The 19,309-nt window shown below is 47.4% G+C and overlaps 1 non-coding gene across 1 annotated transcript; it reads left to right on the top strand.

Annotated features, from left to right (window-relative positions):
• The first annotated feature begins 4,158 nt into the window (after nucleotides 1-4,158).
• Nucleotides 4,159-4,231, top strand: TRNAF-AAA. Its single transcript has one exon. It is a non-coding gene; the product is annotated as a tRNA-Phe (tRNA).
• The last annotated feature ends 15,078 nt before the right edge of the window (nucleotides 4,232-19,309 follow it).

Here is a 19,309-nt window from a genome sequence, read left to right as displayed (position 1 = left end):
TAGTGATCATCATTGAATAGTTAGACACAAACTTGAAGAAAACACTAAAGTTTTTACAAGTTTTCAAATTTGTGTCAATCTTTGAAAATAAGAAGTATTTTTATAGAAAACTATTTTTCCTTGATAGTATATACCCTAAGTAGTGTCTACATGAATTTTCATGATTTTTAGATTTTTGTAGAATTTTTGGGGAGTTTCTGAAGTTCGCTGAAATTGAATTTCAGGAAATCAGAAACCCAATCGATCAGCCGATCGATTGGATTGGATTCAATCGATTAGCCGATCGATTGGGAAGCCAATTCCCGTGAACAGAAGGGTGTTGAATCGATCAGGCGATCGATTGACCAGTGATTGGATCGATCATTCGATCAATTCAAAGGGAATTTCTGCGCACAGAAGTGCGTGGAATCGATCAATGGATCAATTGGAGTGAGTTCAATCGATTGAGTCCCAACTTCAATCGATTGGGGAGTCTGATTTTAGCCCGAAAAGCCTGACTTCAGCACTTCAAGTCACTTCGAATCTCAATAACCATTTCAAACCCCTTGGAGTACATTTGTATACATTTAAGGGGAGTTTTCATGTGAAAACAAGTATGGATTGGTTAAGAAATCAAAGTGAAGTTTAGGATAAGGTTTAGTTTCAATTCTGAATTTTGAAACCTTAAAACTTCAAGTTTTGGTTTTCAAGGGTCGTTAACCATTCTTACCCTTTGGAATACATTTGTATATACTTAGGGGAAGTTTTCATGATGAAAACAAGAATGGACTGGTTAAGGTATAGACTTAAGTTGATTTTAGGGTGAGATTTAAGTTCATTATTGAATTTTGATCTCAAAACTTCAAGTTTTGATTTTCCTAATTATTTAGGAATTCCAGGTCATTGTTGGTGCAATGATAGAAGTTTAACTATATTTTTAGGGGGAGTTACTCTTTGAAAACATAAATCTTATTTCAAAGACCATGAAAGGTGGTTAATAGATTGATGCTCGGGGTTGAGCATTGGGATACAATGAATGGGATTTTCATTGTTAGAATGGTGAATGCTCTAGGTTGAGCATGGTAATGGAGATCATGGCTCAAGGGGGATCATTGGAGAGAATGAAGGGGGATGATACCTTCATTGATGCGATGATGAATGCTCTAGGATGAGCATAGTGAAGTGAAGTAAAGCTCAAGGGGGAGCTTTGGGGACAATGAAGAGGATCTAATCTTCATTGTGGTGTTGTTAACAACAAGTGAGGTTGTAAAACAACGTGGAGTTAACTCTTATGGAGAAGAGTTGGTTTAATATTTTTGATGTGTGACAAAGGGGGAGAATTGGAGGTTAAGTTAGGTCTTCATCTCGAGAAGGGGAAGTTTTGTCCTCTAGGGGGAGAATTGGAGGTAGTTAGACCTTCATTCATACTTTGTCATGGAATTGTTGAGGCTATGGGATTTAGCCTTGTTATGAAGTTGGAGTTAAGGCTATGAGATTTAGCCTTGGTGATAAAGAAGGAGTTAAGGCTATGGGATTTAGCCTTGGTATAAAGAAGAGTTAAGGCTATGGGATTTAGCCTTGTGATAAAGAAGATGTTAAGACTATGGGATTTAGCCTAACTTAGTGGTGTTGTCAAACATCAAAAAGGGGATATTGTTGGGGCAATTTTCCTTAGTCAAGTTTGACCAGTTTGACTAAGCTTGAGTTGGGTCAAACTTGAGTCGTAATGTTTAAGTTTTGATGTTTGACAATATATGGAGAATGCTAGGGCAATCGTCCAGTTGTGGAGATGGTCAAAGGGTTGACCAGGTTGATGAGAAGACAAGTCAAGTAGGTCAGTGTTGACAGGAGACTTGACTGGGAAAGTCCTAACTGGAGTTTAGGCAATAGTGAAGTCCTAACTGGAGTTTAGGCATTGGTAAAGTCCTAACTGGAGTTTAGGCAATGGAGGAAGTCCTAACTGAAGTTTAGGCAATTGGAAAGTCCTAGTGTGATCTAGGCAAGGGGAAGTCCTGATAAGTGAAATCAGGCAATTGGAAAGTCCAAGTGTGATCTTGACAAAGGGAAAGTCCTGGTGAGGAGCCAGGCAATTGGAAAGTCCAAGTGTGATCTTGGCAAAGGGAAAGTCCTGGTGAGGAATCAGGCAATTAGAAAGTCCAAGTGTGATCTTGGCAAAGGTTGTAAGTCCAAGCATGTGGTCTTGGCAAGGTAAGTCCTAGTGTGATTTGGCAAGGAGAACTCGATAACTAGGATGAGGCTGAAGGAAGTTCCTGAAGGCAAGGCGTGAAGGATGGGTAGATATCTGAGGGACGCAAGGCTGATGGAGGAGGCTAGAATGGCTAGTTCGAGGTTGGTCAGGTGTGGCCAAATGCTAGGCATGCAGACCCAACTGGTCACAGTTGACCGAGAGTTGGGTTTGGGAAGCTGGACTTGAGTTTGAGTCAAGTCCAGGGTGTTCAATCAATCGGGAGATCGATTGAACAAGGCTCCAATCGATCGGCCGATCGATTGGAGTGTGCTGTGAGTGTGGGATGACTCCAATCGATCGGTCGATCGATTGTGAGTATCACTCACAAGCACAGAAGGCTTCCCAATCGATCGGGCGATCGATTGGGAGTCCCAATCGATCAGTGGATCGATTGGGACCTGGAGTTCTCGCGCGAGGAGTCGAGAGAACAGCTGGATCGATCGACCGATCGATCCAGCCATTTCCAGAGAGAATAGAATGGGTCTGAATCGATCGGCCGATTGATTTAGATGGTCCCAATCGATCGGTCGATCGATTGGGAAGTGATCGTTCAGCAGGTTGCAGGCGATGGACGGTTGGGATTGCTTGGTGCTGACGTCGCAATCGATTGGGACGATTTTGGATCGATTAGGAGCACTATATAAAGCCTGGGCGGAGCGTTTTCTTCACTAGATCTTTGCGATTTCTCTTGCGATTTTTCTGCGATTCTTCACGCGAGCTTTCAGATCTTCACTGCCAGTTCTTGAAGGCACTTGGAGGTGTTTCTCCAAGGTTCAAGAGGCAACAACGAGCAACAAGTAAGCAAGAAGAAGTGTATTTCATTTGTATTTCTGTATTCTCTTCTTATAGTGGTGTTGTGTGAGCTTCTACGAGGCTTCTCCGCCTCCGGTTGTGACCGAGAAGGAGGTGTTCATAGTGGAGATTGTGTCGTGTGTGTGGATCCTTGGATTAGTCACATCTTCTTGAGGTGGATACTAAGTAAACCCTAGGTGTTAGCATTGTGAGTGTTTTGTTTTGTTTTGTCTTTGTATTCCGCTGCACATTATCAAGACGAAGCAAGAACGAGCAAGCGCGACGAAACGCTATTCACCCCCCCTTCTAGCAGGCACAAAGGTCCCAACACCATTTAGTTTTTCTTCTTTTGCCAAGCATCTAGTTGATTTTGGTCTTTACCTTGCTTAACCTTTAGTTAAAAGTTTCCAAGTCAAGTATTTAGTTAGCCTTTACCTATTTAACTACTCTCCCGTATCAAACTAGTTAACCTTTGACCAGTGGAGAATTGTTCCAACAATCTCTCAAATGAACAATACCTACAATCTCCATATATTGTCAAATATCAAAACTCAAGTTTGAGACAAACTGGCCAAATTTGAACTAGGGAATATTGCACCAACCACGATGCCAAAGAAGTGATGAGAGGTAAGTAGGATGAGATGCGAGCAGGAAAAGATTAAGGTTTAAGGTTTAAAAGTCCGCAACCCAATTTATTTTTATTAATATTTTTTAATTAATCCTAGAAATTTTCAACTTTTTTCAATTTTCCCCAAATGCATTTGGAAAAACGTATCCTAGTCGTATCCTTTCCGTGTCCAAGACATATCCACATGGTGAATCCTCAAAAAAGTACATGACACATTTTTGGCCTATCTGATATGCGTATTTACGTATTATATCCATATCCATATAGTATCCATATCCAATACTTCAAAACTAAAAAATTTTAGACTATCCACACTTCATAGCACTCAACATAACTAAATATCAAATCCTTTAAGCAGAACTGGTACTCCAGCTTTGTCGACAAAGCATTCCAAACCTATTTATATATGAATATGTTTCATAATTATACATACAATCTTCTAAAAGAAAAGTCATTTACTGAAAATTGTTTTAAAAGTATTTAAAATAGAATTCATATTATAAAGTCATCAGTGGGGATAGCTCAGTTGGGAGAGCGTCAGATTAAAGATTTGAAGGTCGTGTGTTCGATCCACATTCATTGCATTTCTTTTTTTTTTTCATTTTTGGGCGACGATTTGATGATGATAGAGTTGAAGAACGAGAAGCCTTTGACGGTGCTTTTTTTTTCCTTTTTCGTTGCTCTGGTGAGCCCCCTACTTTATACTAATGACTCTACTTTAGCCTTAAATTAAATTACATTAATATTTTTTTTTATTTTTACACCGAAAATACTTTTAAGGTTTATTAGTAATTTTCGCAGACACACAATCAATGATTTAGAGTTCGAGACTCAATTGCTGCAGTGTATTATTGGAAATTTTTTCCATTAATCAATCAAGAATCTAGAATTCGAGACTCAGTTATGGAGTATTATTAAGAATTTTTCTTATTAATTAATTATGAATCTAGAGTTTAAAACTCAAATGTGACATATTATTGAGAATTTTTCTCATCAGTAATTTTCTATGATTCTTTTTAATCTCACAACTTAGGATTGTCAACACTACGAGTTGAGAAGTTTCTATAAATACCTTATGTCGACGACGTTAGAAAATATACTTTTCTCAACGTTTTGGCTAAGATCAAGTATGATATTAAATTTATTTTTTATAAAAAACACAAACTCGAAAAAAACTATTTCGAAAACTCTAGAATCATATGCCTCTTGTGTTTGGTATTTTCATAAATAACTATACAAAGAAAACTAGCATGATGCGGAAAACAATTACTAGTTATACCTTTCTTTGTAATCAAAATAACCTCTTGATCTTCTACCGTATTCCTCTTCTTATCTCGGACGTTGTGTGGGCAACGATCTTCCGAGACGAGAACCACCAAGCTCCTTCTTCTTCAAGCTAGATTCGGCCACCAAGAATTCTCCATGAGAAGTATAGGTCCGGCCACCACCATCAAGCTCCAAGGGATGCTAAAAACAAAGCCTCCTTTCTCTCCTTCTCCTATCTAGAACCGGCCACCATAGAAAGCTCTTGTGTTGATGCCGCCGGCCACAAAGGAGGAAGAGAAAAGAAGAAGAAGAGAAGACCCTAGGGCCGGCCACACCAAGAAGGAAAAGAGAGGAAGAATAGAATAGAGTTGTTCGCCATTAAGGCACCTCTACCCCCTCTTTTATAATCCTTGGTATTGGAAAATAAGGAAATTTTAATAAAAAAACTTCCTTAATTCTTTTGCCATGTGATCCTGTCCGAACGCTGAATCAAAGGACGCTGGGCACATGGCGCTCTCCGAATTGCTGACGCAGATCTTCAACCAGTCGTACGGACCTCCGGTGAACCTGCAAATAAGTTGGGCCGGGAAGGGGTTCCTGGCGACGACCCTCCGATGCTCAAATCAGGCAAGTGGACAACAAAGAGGTGGCTTTGAATATCCCAGAACGCGTACCTCCGGTGAAGTGTGAGGCCCTTTATATAGAGCTGCGAAGAGGCTCACGCACACATACCGAGGTGAGTACGTGTCCTCAGCCCATACCTCAGCATGGGCTTGTCAGAAGAGCTTACCTGACACCATACTGCTACAGTTCGAGCACATCTTTGATGGGACAGCGACACTCTCTGCCATAAGATCCTACGTATGGCCTGATCATCGAACATACTCGCTGTCAGAAGATGTTCCCTTGTCCTTTTGTCTCTTCTTACCCCATGCCGAGCGTCCTGCCGGTCAGCATGTTCCCTCACGTCCGGCCGGTTGTATGTGCTGGTCCGCCCGGGAGATTCCCGGTCGCGTGCTCTGTGGACTGTTCGCAGTGTTGCTATTTTATGTCTTCGGCCAAGCGGGCTATCCGATCAGCCCGGCGACCTTGTTCCCCATGAGCGTCGGAGACCCGACTCCCCGTCGGGACGTTTTTAATTCCCACAGACGGCGCCAAATTGATCCTGTCCGAACACTGAATCAACGGACGCTGGGCACGTGGCGCTCTCCGAATTGCTGACGCAGATCTTCGACCGGTCGTACGGACCTCCGGCGAACCTACAAAGAAGTCGGGCCGGGAAGGGGTTCCCGGCGACGACCCTCCGACGCTCAAGTCAGGCAAGTGGACAACAAAGAGGTGGCTTCAAATATCCCAGAACGCGTACCTCCAGTGAAGTGTGAAGCCCTTTATATAGAGCTGCGAAGAGGCTCATGCACACATACCGAGGCGAGTACATGTCCTCAGCCCATACCTCAGCATGGGCTTGTCAGAAGAGCTTACCTGACACCATACTACTACAGTTCGAGCACATCTTTGATGGGACAGCGGCACTCTCTGCCATAAGATCCTACGTATGGACTGATCATCGAACATACTCGTTGTCAGAAGATGTTCCCTTGTCCTTTTGTCTCTTCTTACCCCATGCCGAGCGTCCGGCCGGTCGGCATGTTCCCTCACGTCCGGCCGGTTGTATGTGCTGGTCCGCTCGGGAGATTCCTGGTCGCGTGCTCTGTGGACTGTTCGCAGTGTTGCTATTTTATGTCTTCGGCCGAGCGGGCTATCCGATCGGCCCGGCGACCTTGTTCCCCATAAGCGTCGGAGACCCGACTCCCCATCGGGACATTTTTAATTCCCACAGACGGCGCCAAATTGATCCTGTCCGAACGCTGAATCAACGGACGCTGGGCACGTGGTGCTCTCCGAATTGCTGACGCAGATCTTCGACCGGTCGTACGGACCTCCAGCGAACCTGCAAAGAAGTCGGGCCGGGAAGGGGTTCCCGGCGACGATCCTCCGACGCTCAAGTCAGGCAAGTGGACAACAAAGAGGTGGCTTCGAATATCCCAGAACGCGTACCTCCAGTGAAGTGTGAGGCCCTTTATATAGAGCTGCGAAGAGGCTCACGCACACATACCGAGGCGAGTACGTGTCCTCAGCCCATACCTCAGCATGGGCTTGTCAGAAGAGCTTACCTGACACCATACTACTATAGTTCGAGCACATCTTTGATGGGACAGCGGCACTCTCTGCCATAAAATCCTATGTATGGCCTGATCATCGAACATACTCGCTGTCAGAAGATGTTTCCTTGTCCTTTTGTCTCTTCTTACCCCATGCCGAGCGTCCGGCCGGTCGGCATTTTCCCTCACGTTCGGCCGGTTGTATGTGCTGGTCCACCCGTGAGATTCCCGGTCGCGTGCTCTGTGGACTGTTCGCAGTGTTGCTATTTTATGTCTTCGGCCGAGCGGGCTATCCGATCGGCCCGGCGACCTTGTTCCCCATGAGCGTCGGAGACCCGACTCCCCGTCGGGCCGTTTTTAATTCCGCTGAGACCCCCTTCTGCCGACCGGTCCCCCCTTTTTCGGTCGGCCGTTTGACCCTTTGACTTCCATGTGGCGATGACTTCCCCCAGAGGGGGGTCCCTGTTCTTATCGCCGGATCACTTGCCTCCTCTTCAAGTCTAGTCGAAGGAGGCGATTAGTCCGACTGACTGGACCATCAATTGGGCCGAGCGGCGTACTGCAACTACCATCCGCTCGGAAACAAGGGGCAACCAAAACGCCAGTCAACGCCAACATTACTCAGCATCTCTTCGAAGTTTCCGCCAATCTCCATCATTAAAGTCGAGCACGCGCTCATTAAATGTGTTCCAGTGGCTGAATGCCATGTGGCGGTGCTGCCGTCATTGTACGGCGGCGGTGTGGTGTTCTGATGGGATCGAGGCGGTTCGAAATGAACGGCGCGATGCGTGCTCCGATTCTCGTGACCTGGATCCGACGGTGGAGGCCGCTCGGGCTCCACCCTATAAAAGCTTCTCTTCTTCCCTTCGCCTCAGTACTGCTATCGCGTGCTCACCGCTTCTTCTCGCGTTCCAGCTTTCCGGCGATCTTGCATTTCTGTTTTCGGCGATCTCCGGTGCTCTTCCCTCGATCCTCCTCTTCGTTGTAAGGTTCTTCTTATTTCTCTCTTTGGTTCTGGCGTTTTCTTTGCATTTCTTTCCCAAGTTTTCGTCCTCGGGCTACTATTTCATTGCCATCTTCTTCCTTTTATCCTCTTTCATTTTCTTTTGATTTCGTCCATTCGGACAATGGCCCATTCCTCTCAACCTGAAGACCAAACCCTCGGCCCATGGTACTCTACCATGGAGTCGCGCTTCGATCGGCGTGACGCCGATGTTCTGATTAATAGTTTTGACATCCCCTCCGACCTTGAAATCATCCTCTCCACAGATTCCGCTCGGCCACACAAACCGTCGCGCGGAGCTTTCTGTGTTTTCCGTGACCAGTTTGTAGCCGGTCTGCGATTTCCGATCCATCCCTTCTTTGCAACTTTTTCGGCATTCCGCTCGGAAGCCTAGTCCCCAATACCTTCCGCCTCCTATGCGGCGTCGTCGTCTTATTCAAGATCCATAACATTCCCCTCCGACCGGAGGTCTTCTATTATTTCTATTACCCTAAACAGTCCGAGCCGGGCACTTACATGTTCCAGGCTCGGCCAGGTTTAGTTTTCTTCAATAAACTACCTTCTTCCAATAAGCATTGGAAAGAAATCTATTTTTATATTCACCTTCCCGAGCGGGCTCCCTTCCGAACCCAATGGCAGGTCGGCCATCCTCTCTCCCCAGAACTCAAAAGGTTCAAGACCCGGCCGGATTATCTCCACGCCGCCAACATGCTTGTCGGTCTGCGATTTGACATCAACAAATTCCTTCCAGAAGGGGTTATGTACATATTCGGCTTGAGTCCGATCAGAACCCCCCTCCCGAGCGGCTTCGGTAAGAATTTTACTCGTACCTTTGCCTTAATTGCTAACTGATTTTCTCCTTTTTCCCTTGCAGCTAACATTGTCATGGAGTCGGTGATGGCTGGTATTTTGAAGAGGAAGGCGGCAGCGCTCGAGGCCGCGGCTGCCAAAGAGATGGAGCAATTGGGCATTCAGCCGGTCGGCTCCCACGAAGATGAGAGCGGGACAAATGCTGGGGAGTCGGCCACCCAGGCTTCTCTCCCGGAGCCAGCGGCTGGCGCAACTGCTAGTCAAGAGCCTTCCGCTCAGGAGGAGGGCCCAGCTCAAGAGGAAGAGCGCCCCCTCCGAGAAAAGAGGCGCCGAGCGGAAATGGCACTCTACTCAACTACATCTGCGGTCCATCCGTCCGAGCGGGCCACCGCCGCTTCTCGAGGCAAAGCACCAGAGGTGGAGACGGTTTCTTCCGATCGGACTCCCTCCCAACTAGACGCATCTGCGGATCCCCTTGAGGCCGTTCCGATCAGCGCCCTTCCACCTGCTCCCCGCAAAGTCCATCGTTCGGCAATTTTATCTCAATTTTCGGCGCTGGCCTCCGATCCTTCCCCGGCGTCCGCCCAGACGACTCCCGGTCAGCGCCGCACCATCCGAGTCTCACTTCACCTCCCGACCGAAGAATTTCTTCCGGAGGCCGATCGACCAACCGCGCCCGAGCATATGATCACAATGAAGGGGCCCTTAGCCGAAATGTGGGCCGACGCTCGGGCGCGGGTGGCGATGATTCTACTCAGCAACTTGGCCAATAGCCACATGCAACAGGCCACAGGGGTAAGTGCATTTTCTTAAGTCCTTTACACATTATTTCCGATCGGCTAATAACAATTTTTCTTTTGTCAGAGATGGGTGGAGGAGATTGCTGTCTCCAATCGGCTCGCTATGGTGGATGAGGAGCTTAAAAGGCTACGGAGTTCGGGCGGTGCTCCTTCCCAAGACCCTTCATATGCTGATCTTCAGAAGGAGCTCAAAAAGACCCAAGATCTGTTGGAGGCCGAATGGAAGAAAATGGCCGACCAGGCTCACCATATGGCCGAACTTGATCGCATGAATAAATCACTGGATCGCAAGATAAGCCTGGCGACCGAGCGGAAGAACACGGCTATCTCCGATCTGGAGAAGAAGAATGTAGAGGCTCGGGGGCTGGAGCAAAAAGTTAAAGAGATGATGGAGCAGCTCGATGGGGAGAAGGCAGGCCGCTCGACCGATGCAATTAAGTAGAAGGACGAACTGAAAACTCTGCAGGAGTCCCTCGCCACCTCCCAAGCGACCTTCAAAGAATATCAAGAGGCTGAGCCTGGCGAAGTCGCGACCCTGAGGCTAAACTACATCCGTTCGGCCGAATTTTCAGAGAAAGTCTGTGAACAGATGTACACTGCCTTTGACCTTGCTATGACCGCCACCACAACATATTTGAAGTCCAAGGGTCTTCTTCCCGACTCAGCTCTCATCCCGGCCGCAGATCAAGTGGCGCTCCTTAACAACATCCCGAAGGATCTTTACGATTATCTAGAATAGAAGTTTATATGTAATTCGACCGTTCGGCTAAAAATGGTCACCTTTTTGTAATTCAGGCTCTCGGCCTTAATGTTTTAAATGCTATCCTTTCGCTTGCTTTTTCATTTATTAATCAGTGTGTGTGCTAGCCGGTCGGCTTACCAAATACCGTTCGTTTTCCCTCAATTCTCCTTGTCATTCGCCTTTCCTCCCACCTTTCTCGTGTTCGAAAGGGATTTTTACGAAGTCTTTTGGATAGCTGGTCCGCTCGGCTGAACATATCCTGTTTTGCAAACGGGATTTCCGCCGGACATTTATGAAGTGCTTTTGGTTAGTTGACCGATCGGCCAAATTGACTTACAAAGTCCCTCTTTATGTCTTATTCCGGCCAGAGGGTTTATAGTCACTGACTCGACTCTCGATGTTTAACGTCGGAGCTCGACGGTCTTCCGCTCGGAGGGTTTATAGTCGCCGGCTCGACTCTCGATTTTTAACGTCGGAGCTCGACGGTCTTCCGCTCAGATGATTTATAGTCGCCGGCTCGACTCTCGATTTTTAACGTCGGAGCTCGACGGTCTTCCGCTCGGATGATTTATAGTCGCCGGCTCGGCTCTCGATTTTTAACGTCGGAGCTCGACGGTCTTCCGCTCGGATGATTTATAGTCGCCGGCTCAACTCTCGATTTTTAACGTCGGAGCTCGACGGTCTTCCGCTCGGATGCTTTATAGTCGCCGGCTCGACTCTCAATTTTTAACGTCGGAGCTCGACGGTCTTCCACTCGGATGATTTATAGTCGCCGGCTCGACTCCCGATTTTTAACGTCGGAGCTCGATGGCCTCTAAGGCTAATTTTAACACTTCCGTTCGGCGAAGATATTGGCTATCTTAACATTTTGGTTCCTGCATTACAAGGACATGGACGGCCAAAACATATATAAAATTACATTTAGCGCACCTCTCACCCAGCTCGGTACGGCTGGAGATGATTCGCGCTCCATGGTCGATCCAGCCACCGTCCGTCTTCATCCTCCAAATAATAAGCACATGAGCGGAGCTTTTCGATTACTTTGAAGGGGCCCGCCCAAGGAGCCTCCAGCTTGCCCACGTCTCCGACCGGCTTTACTTTCTTCCAGACAAGGTTGCCAACCTAGAATGCTCTGGGGATTACGCGCCGGTTGTAGTTTTGCTTCATTCGTTGCTGGTACGCCATCGGCCGGACGGACGCCTTGGCTCGCTCTTCGTCGACCAGATCCAGCTCCATTTTCCTCCGCTCGGCGTTATCATCATCATAATTCTGGATCCGGACGGACTCGACGCCGACTTCAACCAGAACAACCCCTTCGCCACCATACACCAAGTGGAAAGGCGTGACGCCCGTTCCTTCCTTTGGTGTCGTGCGGATAGCCCATAAGACACCTGGCAGCTCATCCACCCAGCTTCCTCCCATGTGATCCAGTCGGGCTCGAAGAATTCTAAGGATTTCTCTGTTGGTTACTTCCGCTTGGTCGTTGCTTTGTGGATACGCCACAGAAGTAAAGTGTTGTTCAATGCCATAACTTTCGCACCAGTCTTCGAGCTGCTTCTCGGCGAACTGTTGTCCGTTATCAGATACGAGCCGACGAGGGATGTCAAAACGACAAATTATATGCTGCCAGATAAACTTCTTAACCATCTTCTCGGTGATTTTGGCCAGTGGCTCGGCCTCCACCCATTTGGAAAAATAGTCGACAGCCACCAGTAGAAACTTCCGCTGACCGGTCGCCATAGTAAATGGACCCACAATATCCATTCCCCACTGGTCGAACGGATAGGATACGGTAGCTGCTTTCATTTCCTCCGCCGGTCGGTGGGAGAAGTTGTGATACTTCTGGCAGGAAAGGCACGTCGCGAAGGTCCGAGCGGCGTCTGCTTGTAGGGTTGGCCAGAAGTATCCAGCCAGCAGGATCTTCTTTGCCAGCGATCGTCCGCCCGGATACCCTCCGCATGATCCTTGATGGACTTCTTGGAGGATGTACGCTGCGTCTTCTGAGCTCACACATTTCAAAAGCGGGCGGGAGAAGGCCTTCTTGTAGAGTTGGTCTCCGATGAGTGTGAACCGACCGGCTTTCCTTCTCAATAGCTGGGTAGCCTCCCGATCGGACGGTGCAGCACCCGAGCGCAGAAACTCAATGATGGCTGTCCTCCAATCGCTCGGAAACGCGAGGCCATCCATCCGGTCGACGTGTGCCACCAAAGATACTTGCTCAATTGGCTGCTGGATGACGACCGGCGTTATTGAACTGGCAAGTTTGGCTAACTCATCTGCTGCCTGGTTTTTCACTCGGGGTATCTTCTGGATAATGACTTCTCTGAAGTTGGCCTTGAGCTTTTCGAAGGCTTCAGCGTAGAGTTTGAGCCGAGCGTTGTTAATCTCAAAAGTACCCGAGAGTTGCTGGGCAACAAGGTGAGAGTCTGAATGTAGGGTTACCCGACCGGCCCCTACATGCCGGGCGGCCTGCAAGCCGGCTATAAGGGCCTCATACTCTGCCTCGTTATTTGTAGCTCTATAATCCAGCCGGACGGATAAGTGCATCTTTTCTTCTTGAGGAGAGAGTAAAAGTACGCCAATCCCGCTTCCGAGCCGAGTGGACGATCCATCCACAAATATTTTCCACATAGCTTCGGGCTCTGGCCTTTGCACTTCGGTGATAAAATCTGCCAAGGACTGCGCCTTTATCGCCGAGCGGGGTTGATACTGAATATCAAATTCGCTCAACTCCGTTGTCCATTTGATGAGCTGTCCGGACGCTTCTGGGTTCAACAGCACTCTCCCCAAAGGGCTGTTCTTCCGGACGATGATAGTATGTGCCAAGAAATAGGGGCGAAGTCTCCTAGCGGCGAGGACCAAAGCGAAAGCCAGTTTCTCAAGCCCAGTGTAGCGAGATTCTGCGTCCTTTAAAATATGACTTAAGAAATACACGGGTTCTTCTCCGCTCGCCCGCACTAATGCCGAGCCTACTGTTGGAACCCCAAGGTTGTTTTGGTGTGATCAACAAGTTAAGTTAGGTCCTGCGTTGTTTTGACCTTATGTCTAAGTGTGCAGGAGCTTTGGAGTACAGGTACTCGAGCAGAAGACGCGGCTAGTGAGAAGAACGACACAGAGAGAGAGCCGACGGGCTCGGTGCGTCCGAGGGACGAGGTGACCGCGGAAGAGTACACCGGTGGACGAGAAGAATGTGCGCGGCATTCGAGGGATGAGAAACCGGGAAGGAAGGCTGCTCGAGGAGAAGGCCGGAACTTGGGTTCGGGTGAGCCCTATTCCGGATGGCTGAGATCACCCAAGCTAGTGGAGCCGGAGCAAACAAGACCCGGACCGAGACGAGCTGAACCGGAGGCGAAAAAGTCAACATTGTTGACTTTGGGCTCCGGGGCGCCCGGAGCCCTCCGGGGCGCCCGGAACCCTCCGGGGTGCCCTGAGCAGTAAAGTTGACCAGATCGAGTTTTGACTTGATCTGAACGTTGGGGGATAAGTTTTATCCCCCCCAGGGTGCCCGGAACCCTTCCAGGCGCCCCGACCAAGGCTATAAATATAGCCTTGGTCCAGAAGCTTTTGAATAAACTCACTGATTGTAAATCCAGTGCTTGCACGCTCTCTTTTAGTCTAAGCTTCTATTTTCTGCGCTTCAACATTGTAAGAGGCTTCTCCGCCTGAAGGAGTTTTATTGAGCTTAATCTTCCTTGGATTAACAACCACATCGGTTGTAACCAAGTAAATACTTTTGCCTCGCTTTTTCTTTATGCTTTTAATTTACCGCTTAGTTTATTTATGCAAGTGTTAGCTTAAAGAGTTCGAGGAAGGGTTGTTTGTTTTAATCTACAGGACTATCCAACAACCCCCTCCTAGCCAGCCCAACGGTCCTACAAGTGGTATCAGAGCCGAGTACGCCTCAGAAGGACTAACCGCCGTCTGAAGCAACAAAACAATGGCCGGAGCTAGCGACTACCCACCAGCATTCGAGGGGGAGCTTGCTTCTTGGAAGCAACAAATGACGGTATTTCTTAACTCTGATATTGATATTTCTCTAATAATGAAAACAGTTTATGAAGCACCAAAGACAACGAATGGAGAAGAACTCGATCTACGCCTATGGAACAAGAAGCAACGTGACGAGTCAATGGCAAACGGTCGGGCAGAGTTTCACATTTTAACCGCAATACCAAACGAAGACTTTGATAGAGTTGGCGAATACAACAGCGCAAAAGAACTTTGGGAAAAGTTCTTAAAACTCTACGAAGAACCGATTGAAGCCGTCCCCTCAATAGACATCGAGCCGTCATCAGAAGAATCCGAGACGGAAGAAATTATCGAGACAACCCCAACAACCGAAGTACATCCCGAGATCGATGAAGGGGAAGAATCTTCGGAAGAAATTAATTCAATAGGGGGAGAACCAACGGCCAACGAGGTAATTAAGGTATGGTCTCTACCTTCTGAACAACCGGTTAATTCAATAGAAAAATTGCCTGAAGATTTTTGCGATTTAAAAATTGAATTACCGAAAAAGTTTTTTGAATTAGAAAATCAATTGTCAAATTTGTCTTTCAAATTAGAAATATTATCAAAAGAAATTTGCAAATTTAAAAATATTTTAACAAAAGAATTATGCAAATTAGAAGAATTTTTTGAATTACAAATCACTCTCTCGAAAGAATTTTGCGATTTAGAAATTGAGTCACCAAAAAGGTGTTTCGGATTAAGAAATCTATTGTTAATAGATTCCTGTAAATTAGAATCTTTGTTGTTAAAAATTCTTGCAAATTACAAAATATTCTTTCGAACAAATTTTGCACATTGACGAAAGAATTTTTTATATTGTCGAAAAATTTTATCAAGTTAGAATCTATGCTATTTGAATATTTTTGTGAAGTTGAAATTAAAAAAATAATAGAAATTAACATGATACAAATTATTGCATGTTTAATATCTGTGGCTTTCAATTTGAAAAAGTGTAATTTGAGAAGTTATGAAAAATTGAAATGGAAATTTAAAACTTGCTGATATAAGTATCAGTATAAAATAAATAAATAAATGCATAGAAAATTTTTTTTAATGCTATCAATTTTCTTAAATTTTCTTGCATAAATTTTTGGGCTTAGAAAGATTTATTTTTGGTGAAAACTTAGAAATTTTTCAAAAGTCATTCTCTGACTTAGAAATTTTTTTTGGAAATATTCTTTTCTCCGAAAAACATTGAAATAGATTTCTATAATTTTTTTTTGTGACAAACCCTTAGATTGTTTTTCTTGAAACCCCATTTTTATAGTGATCAAAGGGGGAGAAGGGAAAGTAAAAGTCTAGGGGGAGGTAGAAAATTGAAATTTAAAATTTAAAATTTTTGAAATTCAATTTTTTCTATCATGTTGCATGTTATTGCAATAAATTGTTTTTATTCTATGTCTATTTGTACCCCTAGCTTAACTTGGGTTGATCACACCAAAAAGGGGGAGATTGTTGGAACCCCAAGGTTGTTTTGGTGTGATCAATAAGTTAAGTTAGGTCCTGCGTTGTTTTAACCTTGTGTCTAAGTGTGCAGGAGCTTAAGAGCACATGTACTCGAGCAGAAGATGCGACTAGCGAGAAGGACGGCACGGAGAGAGAGCCGACGGGCTCGGTGCGTCCGAGGGACGAGGTGACCGTGGAAGAGTACACCGGTGGACGAGAAGAACGTGCGCGGCGTTCGAGGGACGAGAAACCGGGAAGGAAGGCTGCTCGAGGAGAAGGCCGGAACTTGGGTTCGGGTGAGCCCTATTTCGAATGGCCGAGATCACCCAAGCTAGTGGAGTCGGAGCGAACAAGACCCGGACCGAGACGAGCTGAACCGGAGGCGAAAAAGTCAACGTTGTTGACTTTGGGCTCCGGGGCGCCCGGAGCCCTCCGGGGCGCCCTGAGCAGTAAAGTTGACCAGATCGAGTTTTGACTCGATCTGAACGTTGGGGGATAAGTTTTATCCCCCCAGGGCGCCCGGAACCCTTCCAGGCGCCCCGACCAAGGCTATAAATATAGCCTTGGTCCAGAAACTTTTGAATGAACTCACTGATTGTAAATCCAATGCTTGCACGCTCTCTTTAAGTCTAATCTTCTATTTTCTGGCTTCAACATTGTAAGAGACTTCTCCACCTGAAGGAGTTTTATTGAGCTTAATCTTCCTTGGATTAACAACCACATCGGTTGTAACCAAGTAAATACTTTTGCCTCGCTTTTTCTTTATGCTTTTAATTTATCGCTTAGTTTATTTATGCAAGTGTTAGCTTAAAGAGTTCGAGGAAGGGTTGTTTATTTTATTCTACAGGACTATCCAACAACCCCCTCCTAGCCGGCCCAACGGTCCTACACCTACTGCGTGCTCAGTTGAAGATAAGTAAATACAGAGCGGCTCACCCACAGTTGGCTTGGCTAGCACAGGCAGAGAGTTCAGATATGCCTTCAGTTCTTCGAACGCCCGATCGCATTCTTCATTCCAATGAAACTTGGTAGCCTTGCGCAAGATTTTGAAAAACGGAAGACTCCGATCGGCCGTCTTCGAGATGAATCTGGACAATGCTGTTATCCGACCGGTCAGGCGCTGTACTTCCCTCAGATTTCTTGGGGGCGACATATCTTGTAATGCTTTCACCTTGCTAGGATTTGCCTCGATACCCCGCTCGGTCACTATGTAGCCCAAGAAACGCTCGCCTTTTGCTCCGAACAGACATTTCTGAGGGTTCAGCTTAACTCCATACCTCCTCAGCGTTCGGAAAGTCTCCTCTATGTCTTTAAAGAGATCTGCTGATCGGACGGACTTGATGAGAATATCGTCCACGTACACTTCTAAATTGCGTCCGATCTGCTCCTTGAACACTTTGTTCATCAAGCGCTGGTAAGTTGCTCCAGCGTTCTTTAGTCCGAACGGCATCACATTGTAGCAATAAGTACCGTCGGCTGTAACGAAGCTAACCTTCTCCTGCTCTTCTCGGGCGAGCGGCACTTGATGATAGCCCTGATAGGCGTCGAGCATGCATATCAACTCGCAACCGGCTGTGGAGTCCACCAGTTGATCGATCCGGGGTAGCGGATAAAAATCCTTTGGGCATGCTTTGTTGAGATCCCAGAAATCGATACAAACTCTCCACTTGTTGCCCGGCTTGGAGACTAGTACTACGTTCGCTAGCCAGCTCGGGAACTGGACCTCGCGTATGTGGCCGGCCTCCAGGAGCTTCTCGACTTCCGCCCGGATGATGACATTTTGTTCAGCGCTGAAATCCCTCTTCCTTTCCTTCACTGGGCATGCGTCCGGTCGGACGTGGAGTTCGTGCTGCGCTACACTTGGCGAAATTCCGGGCAGCTCGTGCGTCGACCAAACGAAGACATCACAATTTTTCTGGAGGCATTTGATCACTTCTTTTTTCTGGCTTGCCTCCAGATCGGCCGCGATGAACGTGGTGGCCTCCGATCAGGTGGGTTAATCTGCACTTCCTCTTTTTCTTCATAAACCAAAGAGGGTGGTTTCTCGGTTATAGCGTTCACCTCGATCCGTGGCGTCTTCCGGGCGGCATTAGATTCAGCTCGGACCATCTCGATGTAGCATCGCCGAGCCGCCAGCTGGTCTCCTCGTACTTCTCCCACTTTATCTTCCACCGGGAACTTGATTTTCTGGTGGAAGGTGGATACGGCCGCTCGGAACTCGCTGAGCGCCGGCCGCCCCAAAATGACGTTGTATGTTGAGGGAGAGTCAACCACGACGAAGTTTGCAGTCCGCGTCCTTCTGAGCGGCTCCTCTCCCAGGGAAATAGCCAGTCGGACTTATCCGACCGGCAGAACTTCATTGCCCGTAAACCTGTAGAGGGGGGTTGTCATGGGCAGCAGCTCGGCTCGATCAATTTGTAGTTGGTCGAATGCCTTTTTGAATATGATGTTGACCGAGCTCCCTGTATCGATGAAAACGTGGTGAATAGTGTAGTTGGCTATTACCGCTTTGATGAGGAGAGCGTCGTCATGTGGCACTTCGACTCCCTCCAAGTCCTTGGGCCCGAAACTGATTTCGGGACCGTTCACCCGCTCTTGGCTGCAGCCGACCGCATGGATCTGAAGCTATCTGACGCTCACCTTCCTTGCTCTGTTGGAGTCGCCGCCGGTCGGCCCCCCAGCAATGATGTTGATTTCGCCTCGGGAAGTGTTACTTCTATTTTCTTCTTCCCGAGCGGACGACCTAAGCTGCTCCCTAGACCTCCGAGGATTGTCATCACGCCTCGGAGTATGATGCCGCTCAGGAGTCTGTCTCTGCCGCTTGTCGGATATCATCCGATCGGCTTCGCGAGGGCGCTGTCGCTTGTCGGATGAGGGCGATCGACGGTGGCCACCTCGGGGCACGGGGTGGGCGATCAAGGGAAGGCTTCGGCAGTCTCTTATATTATGCATGTCTGTCCGGTGAAATGAGCAAAACATTGGGGTTCATACCTTCTTTTTAGGTTTGGGCCGCTCGGCAGACACTTCTTGAATGACGTGGGATCTTGCATGTTGCTGGGGGCGGGCTGCTTTAGCTCGCGGTCCTCTGGGCGGCGGATGAGCAATGTGCGGCTTCCGCTCGGAAGTGGGCGTCCGCTCAGTTGGAGTTTCCTTTCTTCGGGCCGCTTGGGCTTCCTCCACATTGATGTATTCATTGGCCCGGTGTAACATATGATCGTAGTCTCGGGGCGGCTTCCGAATGAGCGAACGGAAGAAGTCACCGTCCCCGAGGCCTTGCGTAAATGCGTTCATCATTGTCTCTGAGGTGGCCGTTGGAATGTCCATGGCCACCTGGTTGAATCGCTGGATATAAGCTCTGAGCGTCTCTCTGGGCTCTTGCTTGATGGCGAACAGGCTGACACTTGTCTTCTGATAGCGCCAAC

Source organism: Zingiber officinale, chromosome 4A (genome assembly GCF_018446385.1).
Source record: "Zingiber officinale cultivar Zhangliang chromosome 4A, Zo_v1.1, whole genome shotgun sequence".
NCBI lineage: Eukaryota > Viridiplantae > Streptophyta > Magnoliopsida > Zingiberales > Zingiberaceae > Zingiber > Zingiber officinale.
This window is presented reverse-complemented; position numbering and strand designations above follow the sequence as displayed.